Source organism: Cuculus canorus, chromosome Z (assembly GCF_017976375.1).
Source record: "Cuculus canorus isolate bCucCan1 chromosome Z, bCucCan1.pri, whole genome shotgun sequence".
Taxonomy (NCBI): domain Eukaryota; kingdom Metazoa; phylum Chordata; class Aves; order Cuculiformes; family Cuculidae; genus Cuculus; species Cuculus canorus.
In genome coordinates this window covers 13,429,542-13,440,861 of record NC_071441.1, presented here as the reverse complement: position 1 = coordinate 13,440,861, position 11,320 = coordinate 13,429,542, and positions in this window count along the sequence as shown.

Here is an 11,320-nt window from a genome sequence, read left to right as displayed (position 1 = left end):
ATCATGATGTTTGGCTGGCACATGCCAAGTTATTCCCTACTTATTGCAGATGAGGTCAGAATCAGAACCATTATTTGAAAACAATATGTTTGGATTATATAGTTTGGGCATTTTTTCCATTTGTTCTCTGCTGTTTGGTTCCAATGTTCCTGGTTGCTGTCTTCCAATAGAGGTTTCTTGCTTTATAAACAACTAGATTGATTTCCAATATGGACTTCTAGTTCCTTGAAGAAAGATCTCCCCAGGGGAAATTGGCAGTTCCCTCTGTATATATTTTCTTATTTGGTTTTACTTGGAGGGGTTTGGTACTCAGAGACAAGATTTATGTCAACAAATCTCTCTCCCTCTTATCCAATTTAGTTGTTTTAACATAATGCAATCATTTTCTAAATCAAACTGATGGAGTGGTTCCTAAAGGCATTACACCAACTGTATATCTGGAATCATATTTGCCTCCTTTTATTGCATTAGCACCAGGCATGAACTTTTCAAATTTGCATTGTGCTTTGCAGAAGTTCTCAGGGTATTTGAAGCAGTTTATAGCTGGAATCTGCTGTGTTTTAAACAGAGACCAGAGAATGAGTGATAGAGAAAAGCTTATATAGATAAGAGATTTTAGTTTCATGGAACAAGTAGAAACCAGAATGAGAAAGCAGGAGGAATATTGCATTTACTGGGTGGTTTTAGAGGTATTGCAAAGCAGGTGCTGTGTTACACTGATTGAGGGTGTCTCACCAGACTCTCTGAAAGGTTTTACCTCTTCTTTTTGAAGAAGGTGTTGAATAAGGGTCTAACATACAGCAAAGATGTTTGAGCAGAGAGTGCCCAGGGGAATGAACCTAACAGCTGGGATGTAATCCTGCGATGCACCTGTGCTGGCTTTTGGCAAATATGTCTCCTCTTATTCAAAAGTTGTTTTTCTTTTTGCCATAAGGGCTGCCACTGCCAGGCATATTTCTCAAGGTATGCTTTTAATGCTAATGTGGGGAATTTTCAAAGACACAAAGGAGACTTTCATGGTCATCTATACTTTTGAATATCCTTCCATTGTTCTTGTGTAGTCTTTCTTGGTCATCGGAAGCAGCAGGTCATTTGGAACAAGATGGGCAAAGCAAGCCTTAGAAAATAAGTCCAAGAACGTACAGTGACAGTGTGAGGGGAAAAGAAACAAAGTTGGGGCAAAAAACTGAGTTCCTGAAGCTGTAGGACAGAGGGGTATGTTGGTGCAGTGACCCTCTGTGACCCCTGACCACAGCCCTTCTAGTCTCATGGTAGTTTGCATGAAATCCTTCTGGTATCTCAGCACTGGAGACATACACAGACCAGCTGACTCCTTTCATGCTACTGAGGTCTGACTGTCACTTAGATGATGAAAAATCAACTTACTCATAACTGGGTGCCTCAGGGCACTGTTGTTATAAAAGTTTGTGGAAGTAACTGATTCCAATCTGGTGTCATTTGGTATCATTTCTCACCTCCCACAGCAGAAACCAGCTGATCCTTTTGTTATTTGTGTCCCCTTCACACACACAGAGGCAGACAAATGGTTGCAAAAGAAGTTGTTGGGGTGCGTTACTGGGTCCAAGAAATCACCTTGCAGAAGAGGAGTGTGGGGCAGTGAGGGGTACCTGCAGTTGCAATTCTAGTGTAGTGAATCTGGCCCACTTCAAAAGCATTCATTTCCAGCACCCACTTCTCCAAAATGTCACAATCATCTATTGGACAATAGCTTGATATCTAAAAAATTAATATCAAGGTTATGAATAATGAATTGGCTTAAGATAGCTAGCAGCTGGAGAATAGTCTCTGTTTTAAGTGCAAACCCTACATTTTAATAACTAAATAAAACATCAATAATAAAATCCATTTTGAGGCCAGTACTGCCATTCTGGAAACAACACTACTTAAAAATAAGAAGACCACTACCTGCAAATGGTACTTACATGAACTTCGAGGCTGCCATTGTAGATGTGCAAAAAAGCTGTTGGTATTTTTATTGCAGGGCAGATCCTGTCAGGCATGGGAGGCATTCCTGGGAGATATGAAATAGCCTTGCCCCCACTTCAAGGATCAAGGAAACTTGTGTGCTGGCCCAGGGACAGGATTATTGGCGGTCAGGAGATGATTTCTGATGGTTGGTGACAAATCCACAGAAGGGGAGGACGCGCTCGGCAAAGGATGATCAGGAAAGGTACTCAGCCTGGGTCCTAGCTGAATAGATGTTCATGACTTGGGTCATTCAGGATCTTTTGCCCCTTTTGCCTTACCCTCTCTGCAGCAGGGCTCAGCTCCTCTTTCTGGAATAAAGACTGGGCATCTGGTATTCTACCTGCAAAATAAGTTAACCACTGCTAAGTTTGGACCCAGTGTACCATATTTTTTCTTAAAACCCATACGTTTGATTTACCAATACATTTACTACTGATGCTGCACTAACCCTGGCTCTGCTGATGGCTGCAACACCTTCTTCAAGATGTCGATTGTTACTAAGAGTGTTTAAAACATCCTCTAAATGCTCGCCATTGACTACCCATATAAGTAATTTTACTTACAGCCCAATCTTTCCTTTACTGTAGATTATATTAAGAAAGAAATGAAGAATATGAAACCAGTGTTGCAGAGAATAAGTCAGTTTATTAAGGCTCCCTCTCCAAATTGACTGTTTTAAAATTCAATAGATGAACATAAAAAACTGATCTCAGTGAGAAAAAAGCACTCATGCAGTTTGTTCCTTCTTCTTTTTATTGTTGGGCTTTGTGAGGGAACCACGAAGTGGAAGTACGCTCTTACTAAATGATTAGTAGCATATTTTTACCTAAGCAATCACATTTTCTCACCATTGCAAACTGCAACAAGTTGTCATTATCTTCTGCATGTATCCCTGTGCCATATGTTATCAGTGTAGTATTTCTCTGTGTGTTGTCAAATGGGTTTTAGATCAATACCCTAACATGTGGTGCTCAGGGTTAATGCAGCTTACAAATATTGAAGAGGCTCACAGAGCTGTGGTTTTGAGGAGTCTCTCCCTCCTCAGGGGCAGTCGCACACAGACAGACACGCTGCTCACTCTTGTATGTGGCCAGTGACTGAAAACAAGGGGACACCCATCATGGAATGGTGTTCACGGCCATCAGCAGTGACAGGAGGCATTTTTAAATCTGAATGGTCTTGATGGAGAAAGATAATAAAACCACCTGAAGCATAGTATCTCTCATCTGTGCTTTTTCATGCTTTTCTCTTGTTGTGTTGTACATCATGGATAACTAAATGGTCAGGACTGATAGCGAAATCCCAGGTAGTGTTATGATAAATCTGTGTAGGGAAGGAAGGATTGCCTTCCTGCCCAGGAATATGATCCTTCTTACTTGCAGAAGGACACCACATTGATTGCCTTCCAGCCACAAACCACAAGCAACCTACACCTAATAGGCTATCTGCTCTCCCCTGATATTACTTCAACCCTAAATACATTTTCAAAGGTGAGAGTATTGTTCTAACAGAATTGGTACATCATTACATCTGCTGCAGTAGGAGGGAAATGCTGAAACTGGGGAGAGCAGCATTCGTACCCAGCACCTGGATGACGGTATGTGTGGCACAAATGGCGAGTGAGATTTGTGCTTTCTATGAGAACTTGATTTTCACTGCACGCGTAATGCACCCACGTAACCTCTGTGTGGTTAGGTGATGGAGAGTGTGTCCTCCTTCTCCACTCCCCGGCCTGATATCCTGCAGTGTCTTCTTTTGACTTACATTGTAATGTCACCTCTGATGTCCATGGGGTTTGACTCAATAGTTAATTCTGCCCCAGGAAATCAGCAGCAAACCGTCCTAACTCAATTTCCCTAACCTGGGAACTTCATTCACCGCCATCTTCCTAGCACATAGATTTTCAGATGTTCTTGTTCCTTTAATGCAGTTATGAAAGGACACTGCTTTGTATAACCTTACAGAACTGCTGACGGAGTACAAAATAAACCCAACACAAGCCAAATTTTGTCCTTTATTCTCCAGCCAGAAATTAATTTACCAGCAGAGGGCTCTCTCATGATTATGTGGGGTTTTTTTAATTTTTTTTTTTTTCCCTTTTACCAAGGTTATAATGCGATTTATAAAAAGGATAAAGAAGGTATGAAGCTGTCCGTGTCCCCTGAGTTTAGGGCAGAGGTATGCTTGAGGTGGGCTGTGGCTCTCTGAGTGTACTGGAGGTCTCATTTCTCCATGCAGGGCAGTTTGGGTTGTTGTGGTGCAGCACCTGGCTGTGACACTGGTGCTCTCCTCTGGTTTGCATGCCAGGGATAAGGCACCTTGCAAGGTTGCTGCTAGGATAGAGGGCAGGATTTTGGAAAACAGATCAGGAAATGAGTCTTTCCAAACCTGACAGTTACAGTCAGCATCCTGAGTAGGGTACTGCAAAGCACAAGTCCCAGGGACCATCGAGGGATGGGGACAGAGAGGACAGCTGCTGCTGGTAGCTCATCCACCAGAGTCAAGTGATCCAGTGGTCAGGAAGGGGTCTGTTGAGGGGCAGCGGGAGCAAGAATGTCTCATGCAGCCTCCTGGGAAGACGCCCTGGCACCAGTGTTCCTGGAGCTGCCTGCCTTCACAGCAGGCAGGGCACAGAGGCTGGTGTGGGGTCTCTTCTCTCTTTCCCACGCTGTGCCCTTGGATGGAGACTCAGCACTCAGTGCCTCCAGCCCTTTGCTAAACACTGGAATGCAATGCCTTCACTGTCGCAGTAAATACTAATAATAACACACAGTAAATACTAAATGCTGTCACAGAAGAAGATTATGTTGAAACAAGCTTTTTTGGAATGGAATAGTTCCATTTTTGCCTCTTGCTCGTGTGGTGGGAATGCTGTTTCCCTTGCCAGAGCCTGTTACTGGTGGCTCTTCATGCTCTTGATTGTGCTGTTGAGATATGCTGCTTGTGGTACCCAAAGCACTGCAAGTGATTTTGCTGTAATGGTACTCTATAAAAATCTTGTGCGGTTGTGGCCACTGGGATCCTGTTGTGATCCAGCTGCTGGCCTTTTGTAATGTAAACATTACTATTTGCTAACAATGTATATAGTGAAATAAATGTGTATGTACAGGCACATGTATATTAGCATGATTCCAAATGATTACAGGATTAACAATCTGTGTGAATATATATGAATCTCTTTGAAAATAAGCTGTATGAACTCTATATGAACAGGGCATCTGTTTTACAAAATGCAGTGATTCTTCCCGTGACAGAAGGTGGGACACTTATTATTTCAACTGAGTTCTTAAAACTACAGGGTAGAAATAAAATGAAAAACAAAAGTAGCATTTTAAGATGTTTTGCACAGATCACAATGTTTATTCTTTTAATGTTTGTAATGTAGGCACACTATCTGTTCTATTTATTCTTTTGGCACTTGCAGAACTTTATCCTGAGTGGAGCTGAACAACAGGAATTTAATTTATCAACTAAATAGATATTTCAGGGGAAAAAACCCCTCCCTTTGTTATTTTTATTTATGAAATTTGAAAAGCAATGAAATTCACTGGAATTTTTGGTGACGTTATAACAAACCCAAGTGATATCAGAACCTGTCTTATAACCTTGGCTGTGCAAGCACACGTAAAAGTTCTGTCAGAATATAACTAGGCCTAAATGTTCTGAGCTTTCAGAAGTGATGGTCAGTTCTGGACCAGATGCTGCCTGAAAAGTGAGAATGAGAGCTCTGGAGGCTTTCCCAACCTTCATTGCTAGCGTGGGTGAAAATACTGTAATTTCTGTATTATTTTGTTCTCTTGAGGTCCCTGTGAGATAGTGGCTCCCTGTGAGATAGGCGGAGGATGAATCACAGAATAGGCTGAGCAATTTATCTCCAGGAAGTTTGTGGCTGAGCTGAACACATTCTCTAATGCCCTCAAAATAGTATTCAAGACACTAGGCTGACCTGAACATCTGCGTGGTGCCAAACCCCATAATTATTAGAAGCCTACAACCTACATATCACTACTGTTGTTTGAAAGCACTGTATTTCCACATGATGATGATATGATGAAAATAAAGGCCTTTCATGGCTACTTGGTGCATCCTGGTCTTTTGGGCAAATGCCACACTAGAAGTGGTGAGCTCTTGCGATGGGAAGGCTCTTCCATCCCATGTGCACTTCCCCACCTCCAGATAAACAAATGCCTGGACCCTTTGCTACGGTGTGGAGGCATCCACTTCATCAGGAAGACCACATCTCGTTTGAGGTGAAATTTGTTTGAAAAAACTTCTCATTGGGGTGTAAGTGTTGCCGGAGAGCAGACAGCAGGCACAGCTCAGCTGGTGGCACTTGGGCTGAGCTTACCCTTAGCTGATGGATGTCTGGTGAGAGCAGTGAGTTTGGTTATTGCTTGACACAGCTCACAGCTCAACCCAGAAAGATAAGCTCCTCTTTCCATTACTGCTGGAGACCTGATGTGTGTGCTGCATGGTTATCTGCTAAATGGCAGACTCTACCTCTTATCTCAATGTTAGCTATCAGAAAGCATTTTGTTTAGTTTTGTTTGGGTGGCTGACACAGGTCTTACTGTACAGAGTCTCAGTTACAGCGATAAACCACCACCTGTGTGCCTGGGATACTTCATGCTCTTTGCTCTTTCACCAAAGATCTGGGTTTCTCCCTCCTTCTCTCTCCCCTAGTCTAAACCAAGATTTTTAATGAAAGTTTAGATCTGTTTTTTTTTTTTCCCTTAAAATGCAAGTAGTAATTCAAGAGTAAAACAAATCTACGAGAACTCCTTAACAAATTGAAATAACAGCTTCTTTTAGCTGATAGCAAACCCTGCATATATTACATAAGATTTCAGTACTTAAATATAGTCATATCAAGGGGGCCAAGTGCTATACAGATGAACCACCTTTTTCCTATGTTCCTTCTCCTTGGGGACTGCACAGCAAGCCCTACCCCACCACTGCAGCTCTGGCAGTATTAGCTGCAGCATCAGCTCCTGCTCCCAGCCCTACCTCACTGGCATATGCGTCCCTGCTGCATCCTGCACATACATCTTTACAATCACAAGCTCACAAGCTTAGGTGCTAACAACCAGGGGATAATATCAGATGGGCAGAGCCTTTGCATGATCTGGCACATCACTGTGGAGCTGTGGAGCAAAGGCTGCAGGGAGTAAGAGAACTACAGGGCATGGAAGCTGAGAACGGTGTAGTTATTTACTTGGGCAACTTAGCAGCTAAATGATATGATCATTATTAAATTATGTTAGAAATTGGGCCCTGGTGATTTGGCTACTGGATCCTCACCTTGCCTGGGCTGGTATAGCTGTACATAAGCTGGGAGGGTGCACTAATTTTATACAAGCCCTGGATCAGCTGCAAACCTCCTATGGATAGTAAAGGGAAGGGATATCATGTTTGTGTGGACGTGTAGTTTTAAGAATTAATGACAGATGTCAAGCCAGGAATCAGCCCAGATCTTGGAGATGGCAATGTCAACACCAAATCCCCTAGAAAAAAATTTGGCTTTAGTACATGCAAGAGTTGACATTGCTGAATGAATGGACCATAGACATCAGCCCAATATCCTTCAGGCACATCTACTCCATGTTCTGCAGTAGTTTTACAAGTGACTCTGCTGTTGTTGTGCTGTTACTGGGCATACTGAAGCATCAAGTCCATCCAAGTGACACCTGCCTTAACCAAACAGTGACAAATAAAGACTAAGTCAAAGTATGCTCTCCATTTGTAGACAGGTCACTGGATGAAAGTTGATCCCGGTCAGAGTGTCTCCATAGGTCTCTGCTGCCCCACTTTAGCAGGCTTGTTGGGGAACAGGATATGTGCTTTGGATGTTTTATCCAGCTAACGTTGGTCTTTGTTATGGCATTTACAATGTCTTAAAGGAAAGCACCAGTGATTTTTCAAAATTCTAGCCAGTTACTGAAATCAGTGGAATTGCCTTTGAGGAAAAAAAAAAAGAAAAGAATGTGGTATTTCTGAGACGAGTCATCAATTAGGCAAAGTAAGAAAGAAGAAAACCTCCAAATCCAGGAAGGAAAATGATGACAAAGATCCCAGACAAAGTCACTCTTGTCAGCGGGCAGCAGCTCTGATGAACTGAAATGGAAAGTCCTTCTCATTGATTTCACTGGAAAAAGTAATTGACTCTGGACTCTTTGAATAAAGTGCAATCTGTATTTAATTTCTTGTCCAAGGAGGAGAATGTAATTTTGTTTTTCTTGTGGCTCCTATTAGCTTTAATGTCAGTTGCACAGCTGAATCCCTTGCATCAAACTCCAAATTTACCCCTCATGTCAGTGTGCTTAGGACTGAAACAGAAATCAGCCTTTCATCTCAGTCGCTTAAAGGATCATGCCATAATATCACATTTATTAATTCAAAATCTGCCTTGTCTGTACATGTACAAATGGAGCTGAGTATCCAGAGGAAAGGCAGAGAAAGTATAAAGACTGTAATTTAACTTTTAGATATTAATGCAGGCTATTAACTGGAAATATGCCTACAGTTCTAGGAAATGTACACATTTTTGCCCTTGGACTGCCTGAATGGAGAGATTCAGCACTTCAGGCTCTCAAGGTCACAGATCCAAATTGCTGACTTTCTTACAGGGCCCCATTTCCTTTTGAATAACATACATACAGTGTTAGTTTTGCCGTCATCAGTTCCAATGTGGATGGGAGTCTGCATCCAGCTAACCCTTGAGGATACACAGAGGAGCCACAGTGGAGTTTCCCCTTGCAGATAAGTTTGGATGAGATCCTGGTAGTCCCATATTGAAACAACCATCTGAAGGCAAAAACGCTATGCTTGGTTTGTGCACTGTGTTTTGCTGGTTCCAGTGTGAAGAATGTGATCTAATCCTGCAGAGCTTTCTGAAATTAAAATCTCACTGTCCACATGACTTGGGTGTGCACAAGCTGTCTGAAAAAAACTCCTGTCTTCTTTATTTGTTACACTGACTTGTTTAGCCAAAGACTACTTGGAAGAGAAAACAGTTCTTTTGATTAAACTCCAAGGGTTTACACTGGCAGTTTGGGGACGTTATACTTCCAGTCACAAACAAGAAGATCAGAAAGCTCATCTGGAAAGACATCTTTATGAGAGATAATGAGTCTTGTTAAGTCAAGGCTCCAGTCAGCAGTGTGTGCTGGAAAGGCAGCAAGCACTAAACAGGCCTTTAAAATTCCAGAAGAGTGTAAACAGACAATTGTGTGGACGAGGATTGAGGGTCATTTGTTTGCATTTATCATCCTTTGTTCTGAAAATATAAGGGACAGAAGCAACCACGACTGTGTGTTTCTGAAGTACTCTGGTAGAGAGAAGACATGAGCCTGAGGCACTGGCAGGAAAGGTGGCCACAAAGGTGGACCTGTAGGTCCCCCACAGGTGCCTTCTTTACGCAGGAGAGAGCATCCCTCCCATGCTCATAGTTTCACAGTTATAAAAGCCTAAGGAAAACTAGAAAGCTGGATGATAAATCTATTTTAAAATGATGCTATAAATATAAAAAATGCTGTACTATTTTCAAATGTTTCTCCTTTTAAAGAATATAATCCAAATACATCTGCTTCCCAAGAGAATATGACTTTTTGTATGCAGGGTAGAGAATTAGAAGAAAAGCTTTCTTTCATATTCCAGAAATGTTGTATTTCTTTTATATTTCTTATAAAAATAGAATAATAGGCCAAAGTATTGCTGTACAACAGTATATAACATGGGATTTGTGTACCCAAAGGAACCAAGTCCCTGCCCTAATCAAGCTGTAGGAAAAGTGTTGATGTAGGTCTTTGTGTCTGACTATATGCAGCCCAGTATTCTGTGCTGTTCTTGATTGTGTTTGTCTTCCTCTTGTTTTTTTTTTTTTTTTTTTTTTTTTGTGACAGTAGACATACAGATTTGCTCCATTTCGATCAAATTCTGGCAGTTTAATGTTGCTCCTAGAAGAACATTCTTGTGCCAGTGGAGTACCAGTTTTAGCCTTGCTTTTTACTTTTTTCTTACTGGTTCGTACACACTTCTTTAACCACTTGCTGTGTATTCAGCCCATCCAATTTTGTCATCATGTTTAACCCAAAACTGTTTTTGTCTGTTTTCCTGTCTGTTATACCAGGAATTTTTGAGAACTTATTTTCTGTACCTCCAGTGAAGTTTTTATAAGCCACTTTGCACTAAGTTCTGCTACAGGATCATAGAAATGTTTTCTTCCCAACTATGGACTTCTCATTTATCTCTTGGTACTATAAGCTGTCGCAGACTATTTTGTTTGAGAACATGACTCTTATCCGCAGCCATAACAAAAATTTTGCTATTGATATTACAGTCCTGTGAAGGTCACAGCAAAAAGAGCAATCTGAGAAGTTGTGGAGATGTTCCACTGTAAAGGTCAAGCCTCTGTGTACTGCAGTTGATGAACTATATACAGCACTGCAGGGGCTCAGAATTACCTGAGTAAATGAGTAATAAACTAAACCCAGAGGTAATTTTTGGACACAAAGGTGAAGTACATGAGGTTGATTCTGACCAGCATTACCAATTGTACTTGAGGATCATTCAGGCTGCCCAGAACACTGTGGCCTTGCAGGATTTCTTGTCTTTCAAAAGATGCCCTAAACCTTTCCCCAAAGCTAAGGCACATTTGAACCCAGCCATTATGGTAAGCAGTTATAACTTGCTAGAAAGACTTACCTTTGTGATAAGTCTGGGTAATCCTCTCTTCCACAACAGAGCCATCTTCCTGACTTTGAGATTTCATCAGAGGTCATGATAAAAAGTTAGTTCTGTTGCAAATAGTTCCCAGTTTACCATCATTTCTGTGTAACAGCCTACAGGCACCAGGCAGGCTTTACTATTAATTTTTAGTGCACAGTTAAGGCCTTGTCTGAAGGTTTTGATGCTGTTGACTGAGCTCTGTTGCTCTGGAAGTGGTCTGTGGCTTTAGTCCTTCATGGCAGAAAAGGGAAAAGCTGTGGAAACGTCTGACTGTACATCTAGAATGACATATGCTGTTCCTAGAAGTCTAACCTGTTTTCTGTCTCCTGCAACATATTTGTGAGACATTCCCTTTTTATGGCACATACATACGTTATTATACTATCTCAGCACTTCAGCATCTGAGCTGTGTTTATCCTCACAACCTGCCATGAACATGGATGTATTTTTGTCCTTACATTTTTTAAAGAAGGAAGTATTGTCAGGAAGGTATTAAATGACTTGCCAAAGATCACAGAGCCATTGCAGGCCAGGAAATCCTAAATCATAAGATCATACAGTAATGATTATACAATCCTTCCTCTGAGACCATGTAAACAGACAT